We start from the raw sequence: 7,150 nt of genomic DNA on the forward strand, positions 1-7,150 counted from the left end.
GTTATATATATGTGTGTGTTGTGTTTTATATGTGTGTGTGTGTTGTGTTATATATATGTGTGTGTTGTGTTATATATGTGTGTTGTGTTTTATATGTGTGTGTTGTGTTTTATATGTGTGTGTGTTGTGTTATATATATGTCTGTGTGTGTTGTGTTATATATGTGTGTTGTGTTATATATATGTGTGTTGTGTTATATATATGTGTGTGTGTGTTGTGTTATATATGTGTGTTGTGTTATATATGTGTGTGTGTGTGTTGTGTTTTATATATGTATGTGTTGTTTTATATATGTGTGTTGTGTTTTATATTTATATATGTGTGTGTGTGACACGTGTGTGTTGTGTTATATATGTGTGTGTGTGTTGTGTTTTATATTTATGTGTGTTGTGTTATATATATGTGTGTGTGTGTTGTGTTTTATATATATGTGTGTGTGTTATATATGTGTGTTGTGTTGTGTTATATATGTGTGTGTGTTAAATATGTGTGTTGTGTTAAATATGTGTGTGTTGTGTTAAATATGTGTGTGTGTTGTGTTATATATGTGTGTGTGTTGTGTTATATATGTGTGTGTGTTGTGTTAAATATGTGTGTGTTGTGTTATATATGTGTGTGTGTTGTGTTATATATATGTGTTGTGTTGTGTTATATATGTGTGTTGTGTTATATATATATGTGTGTGTGTTGTGTTATATATATGTGTTTGTATGTGTTGTGTTTTATATATGTGTGTGTTATATATATGTGTGTGTTGTGTTTTATATGTGTGTGTGTTGTGTTATATATATGTGTGTGTTGTGTTTTATATATATGTGTGTGTGTTGTGTTATATATATGTGTGTGGTGTTTTATATATGTGTGTGTTGTGTTATATATGTGTGTGTTGTGTTATATATGTGTGTTGTGTTATATATATGTGTGTGTGTTGTGTTATATATGTGTGTTGTGTTATATATGTGTGTGTGTGTTGTGTTATATATGTGTGTGTGTGTGTTATATATATGTGTGTGTGTTGTGTTTTATATATGTGTGTGTGTGTTGTGTTTTATATATATGTGTGTGTGTGTGTTGTGTTATATATGTGTGTGTGTTGTGTTATATATGTGTGTTGTGTTATATATGTGTGTGTGTGTTGTGTTATATATGTGTGTGTGTGTGTTATATATATGTGTGTGTGTTGTGTTTTATATATGTGTGTGTGTGTTGTGTTTTATATATATGTGTGTGTGTGTGTTGTGTTATATATGTGTGTGTGTTGTGTTATATATGTGTGTGTGTTGTGTTATATATATGTGTGTGTGTTGTGTTTTATATATATATGTGTGTGTTGTGTTATATATATGTGTGTGTGTTGTGTTATATATGTGTGTGTGTTGTGTTATATATATGTGTGTGTGTGACACGTGTGTGTTGTGTTATATATATATGTGTGTGTGTGACACGTGTGTGTTGTGTTATATATATGTGTGTGTGTGTTATGTACAGTGTGTATGTAGCCCGCATGCCCAGCCACCGCATACCGAAACAGCTTTTGTTCGGCCGGATCGAGGGGGCTAAACGGGCACGGCACGGGCTAGATAAGAGATGGAGTGACGTGGTACAGGAGGCACGGGGCTATAGAAGAGATGGAGTGATGTGGTACAGGAGGCACGGGGCTAGAGAAGAGACGGAGTGATGTGGTACAGGAGGACGTGGAGCTAGAGAAGAGATGGAGTGACGTGGTACAGGAGGACGTGGAGCTAGAGAAGAGATGGAGTGATGTGGTACAGGAGGACGTGGAGCTAGAGAAGAGATGGAGTGATGTGGTACAGGAGGCACGGGCTAGAGAAGAGATGGAGTGATGTGGTACAGGAGGCACGGGCTAGAGAAGAGATGGAGTGATGTGGTACAGGAGGCACGGGGCTAGAGAAGAGATGGAGTGACGTGATACAGGAGGCACGGGGCTAGAGAAGAGATGGAGTGATGTGGTACAGGTGGCATGGGCTAGAGAAGAGATGGAGTGATGTGGTACAGGAGGCACGGGCTAGAGAAGAGATGGAGTGATGTGGTACAGGAGGCACGGGCTAGAGAAGAGATGGAGTGATGTGGTACAGGAGGCACGGGCTAGAGAAGAGATGGAGTGACGTAGTACAGGAGGCACGGGGCTAGAGAAGAGATGGAGTGATGTGGTACAGGAGGACGTGGAGCTGAGTGGACTTGCCGATGACCGGTACCAGCGGTGTCAAGATCGGCCTCTGTGGAGGAGGCTCGTGAAGGACGCTACTGGGCTAGTGCCAGGGTAGGTGCACCTTGAGGCTACTGGGCAGTTGGAGGCAGTCGCCCTCCAACAACAACGGAGGGACGGAGGAGCGACGCTCACAACAACGAGCGGAGCGCCGGGTGGCTAAAGCACAGCGGGTTGGCACAGTAGGGGAGCACAGTTGATGTATCAGCCAGTCATCTCAGTAATTCAACCCGTGGCACCTGGGTCTGTTCCGTGACCTGCCCGCGGGCCTTCGACATTTCACGTGGCCTCAAAGTGCACCTAGCCTGGCACCAGGGGGCCGTAAGAGGCTTTCTTGCATTTTTTCCCATGACTAAAAACGTCCTCGTCACATCTCGGAATGCCCGGCAAGAATTTGAGCCTGGCTATTGCTCCGATGGAGGATCATCATCATTCATAACGGATCTTATGGGCCACGGTTGTAAGTGATCAGCAGGGGACAGTGTAGCAACATTGATTTTACTCTAGTAACTGTACAATGCCGTCATACTCAAATGTCTAGATGATCACAATACAGTATTTATAAAAGATATGCTTTTCATAATTTAGTCGTGGACTCAATAATTTATTTATTGACTTGTATTTATTTCTCCGATAATCAGAACACAACTCTTTTCTCCAGTGTAACCATTTCACTCACTGCCATAACACCCGTGTGTTTATAACAATCTCAAATTACAGCCTAACCCTACCCGAACCCAAAGCCACTAACAACCGTACCACTCCACCTCATGTCTGTCACCTTAATAGTTTAATTCCAACCTCCTCATCCCCTCTCCTGACCAAATCCGGTAACTTTACACAGTTCAGAATAGAACATGAGGAAATAATTATAATGAGGCAGAGCAATGCATATGTAAAATTACGTAAAATCCGTAATCTGGTTCCGTCTGTAAAAGATGTGATTCCGGACATACAGTACCCTGGTGTCTACAAACTAAGTTGCCTCTGTGGTAGTAGTTACATTGGAGAAACCAAACGCCATGTCTCGGACCGCATTCGTGAACACGAAGCAGACCTTAAACACGGTAGGACCAACACCTCGGCCATGGCAGATCATTGTTATAATTCAGTAGGCTCACATGACATTGACTTCTCCAAGACAGAGGTTCTTTGTAAGCCATCTGGCTACCATGAGAGATTCGTTCATGAGGCTATCCACATATACAAGCACAGAGACAATTTCAACCGAGAAGATGGATTCTGGCTTAGCAACCATTGGAAAGATTTGATAAACCATTTCAGGTCTTAATTGATTGTTCACGCTTACAGTGGCTTTCAGACAACATACATTAATTTTTCGTCTCCCCCCTCCTCTTTTCAGAGCATAGATGGACTAGTCCTTCTAAATAAAATTGCCAAATCGCTGAGCGTGGCGCCGACATTTTTGTAAATAAATAAATAAATACCCCGTTTAACAAATAAATTAATGCGGACCGACACACCTGATGACGACCGTTTGTGGTACGGTCGAAACGTCGTGAGAATTTTTATTGTTTTATATATATTTTATTATTTTATTGTTTCCCTTCAACGTGGTGACTTTACCGAAAGAGCTAAGAATATAATCTAATTTATATTGCAGGCCTTGCTGTGCAGTCTATGATGGCCGGGGGGGGATCATCAACTCGCTGAAATCCACAACCCCCACTCTCTCTATGTCAACTGCCATCATCTTATATACAATGTTATAATTACTGTAATGCACCTTGTGATAAGGCGTCATATAAATCCAACATAAGACACAAAGGTGGCAATAATAGTTTACGCATCTTTGTCATTTCTGCAGAAATCGTGCAGCTCTACGGCAGCTACCTGACCCTCAGGGGGAGCAAAGAGAACTCTTGGCCATGCAGGTGATATGGTACCTTGGGGGCTCCAAAATCAGGCCCCGGGGCAAGTACAGCAATGGCTACGGTGACGACAAACACCGTTAAATTCCGGTAAGACTCGCGACAAAATACCTGCCTGGTCTTAGCTGGGTATCGGGGGTTGGGGAGGAGCAGTAGGGGCAGTGATAGGGGTAGGTGTGGTGATAGGGGTTGAGGTAGGCCTGGTCTTAGCTGGGGTATCGGGGGTTGGGGAGGAGCAGTAGGGGTAGTGATAGGGGTAGGTGTGGTGATAGGGGTTGAGGTAGGCCTGGTCTTAGCTGGGGTATCGGGGGTTGGGGAGGAGCAGTAGGGGTAGTGATAGGGGTAGGTGTGGTGATAGGGGTTAAGGTATGCCTGCTCGTAGCTGGGTATCGGGGGTTGGGGAGGAGCAGTAGGGGTAGTGATAGGGGTAGGTGTGGTGATAGGGGTTGAGGTAGGGCTGGTCTTAGCTGGGGTATCGGGGGTTGGGGAGGAGCAGTAGGGGTAGTGATAGGGGTAGGTGTGGTGATAGGGGTTGAGGTAGGCCTGGTCTTAGCTGGGTATCGGGGGTTGGGGAGGAGCGGTAGGGGTAGTGATAGGTGTGGTGATAGGGGTTGAGGTAGGCCTGGTCTTAGCTGGGGTATCGGGGGTTGGGGAGGAGCAGTAGGGGTAGTGATAGGGGTAGGCGTGGTGATAGGGGTTGAGGTAGGCCTGGTCTTAGCTGGGGGTGAGGCTCGCCGCTCGTTGCAAAAGTTCGCGGTTTGGATGCGGCAGGCCGCCCCGGTGATCATTACTTCGGGTGTCATCGTCGTCGCCATCACGTTCAACATTGACCAATCACAGCGTTGACATCACAGGATCATCGAAGGCGGCGTTATCGCGCACACCACCATCATCATCATCATCCACTGTCATCACACACGGTGTTGTCACGCATGATGTAACCGGTATTAGACAATGCTGAAAAACAAATTACCCTGCATACATGCAGTTGGTATTTCATGTTGTCTACTGGGCCAAGTCGCCCTTGAAAAAAGTTTCTTCACTCGGTGGACTTTAAACTTGATTTGATGCTTTCGTGACTGCAGGAATCATCTCGAGGCAGCCGGGACCACAGTCACCAAGAAAACAATTGGTAACACCACTACACCGTGAAGGACTGAAATCCTGCAGCGCCCACAAGGTCCCCCCTGCTCAAGAAAGCACGTATACATGCCCGTCTGAAGTTTGCCAGTGAACATCCGAATGATTCCGAGGACAACTGGGTGAAAGTGTTGTGGTCAGATGAGACCAAAATGGAGCTCTTCGGCATCAACTCAACTCGCCGTGTTTGGAGGAGGAATGACCCCAAGAAACACCATCCCCACCGTCAAACACGGAGGTGGAAACGTTATGCTTTGGGGGGTAATAAAATAAAACGTAACAATAAAATTCTCACGACGTTTCGGCCACAACACAAGTGGCCTTCATCAGGTGAAGGGACCGGGCTGTCCAGAGGACAGCGTTGGAGTGAAGACAGCTTGTTGTCGCGGCATCAAGCTTAAAGGACGCTTGCTGTCTTCACTCCAACGCTGTCCTCTGGACAGCCCGGTCCCTTCACCCGATGAAGGCCGTTTGTGTTGTGGCCGAAACGTCGTGAGAATTTTATTATTTTATTTTTACCTACGTGGTGACTTTACCGAATAGAACCAAAGAGCATGAACGGGAACTTGACAGAGTGACACTGACTTTGTTCCTCTTCTTTGGTTCTTTCGGTAAAGTCACCACGTAGAATGAGAATAAAATAATAAATTGATAAAATAAAATAACACAATAAAATTCTCATTCTACGTGGTGGTGACTTTACCGAAAGAACCAAAGAAGATGAATCATTGCAGTCACGAAAGCTTTAAATAGAAATTTAATTTTATTGTTTTATATTTTTATTATTTTATTGTTTCCCTTCTACGTGGTGGTGGTGGTGACTTTACCGAAAGAACCAAAGAAGATGAATCATTGCAGTCACGAAAGCTTTAAATAGAAATTTAATTTTATTGTTTTATATTTTTATTATTTTATTGTTTCCCTTCTACGTGGTGGTGGTGGTGACTTTACCGAAAGAACCAAAGAAGATGAATCATTGCAGTCACGAAAGCTTTAAATAGAAATTTAATTTTATTTTATATTTTTATTATTTTATTGTTTCCCTTCTACGTGGTGGTGGTGACTTTACCGAAAGAACCAAAGAAGATGAATCATTGCAGTCACGAAAGCTTTAAATTGACTTTGTTCCGTTGCCTCTTTCACGGTGGAACTCTGGACGATTGGGATCGGTAGCAGGAAAGCCAAGTCCCTTCGGGTGGAGGTGGTGGTGAAAATCTACACCAAGGGGGATCCTCACGTCCATGCGTCACATCCATTCACTCACGGTGACCTCAAGCCCGTGAGTGGACAGGTTGTTGAGAAAGCCCCAGCCACATTCGAGCGATGGGTTTTAATGCATTAGCTACGTTTTACCTGTCTGGCATATGAGCGGGTTGGAGGGGGGGGGTGGTGGCGGCGGCGGCCTCACGGTAACACCGGTAAAGATCGCCCGATGTGAAGTCGACTTTAACCCAAAGTTGTGTCGCTGTGAGCGGCTTGCCCGAGAGAGAAGAAACTCACAGATAACTTAGCAGGACAACAAAACAAAATCATCACCCCAGTAGCGATATCCTGATTTACGTCTTCCCCTCTCACGTTGTTTCGATATTCGTGGCACCTTTCACGAACGCATCCCCGACATAAACTGGGGGTGTCGCTGTTTTCAAATATACAATTTTTTTTTAATCAGAATCAAAAGTAAATTTTCTCGATTAAAGGCCATTGAGGTAAGCTCGTTTTCAAAGGGGGCGACTCATCAGCTTCCAAATTGCTCACAAAAAAATGCGCGTTGGAAAGCGTTACCGAATCCACGTTGTGTGTGTGCAGGCCATTATGTTAAAAGTGTTCCGGCGTCATCCCTAATGGGAGTCATTTGCAGCTTCAATTTTCACACCGGCCAAAAACTTGGTCC

The sequence above is a fragment of the Petromyzon marinus genome, unplaced genomic scaffold, assembly GCF_048934315.1.
Source record: "Petromyzon marinus isolate PM22_M1 ecotype Great Lakes invasive population unplaced genomic scaffold, UKy_Petmar_22M1.pri1.0 PM_G_Scaffold_4, whole genome shotgun sequence".
NCBI classification, from domain to species: domain Eukaryota; kingdom Metazoa; phylum Chordata; class Hyperoartia; order Petromyzontiformes; family Petromyzontidae; genus Petromyzon; species Petromyzon marinus.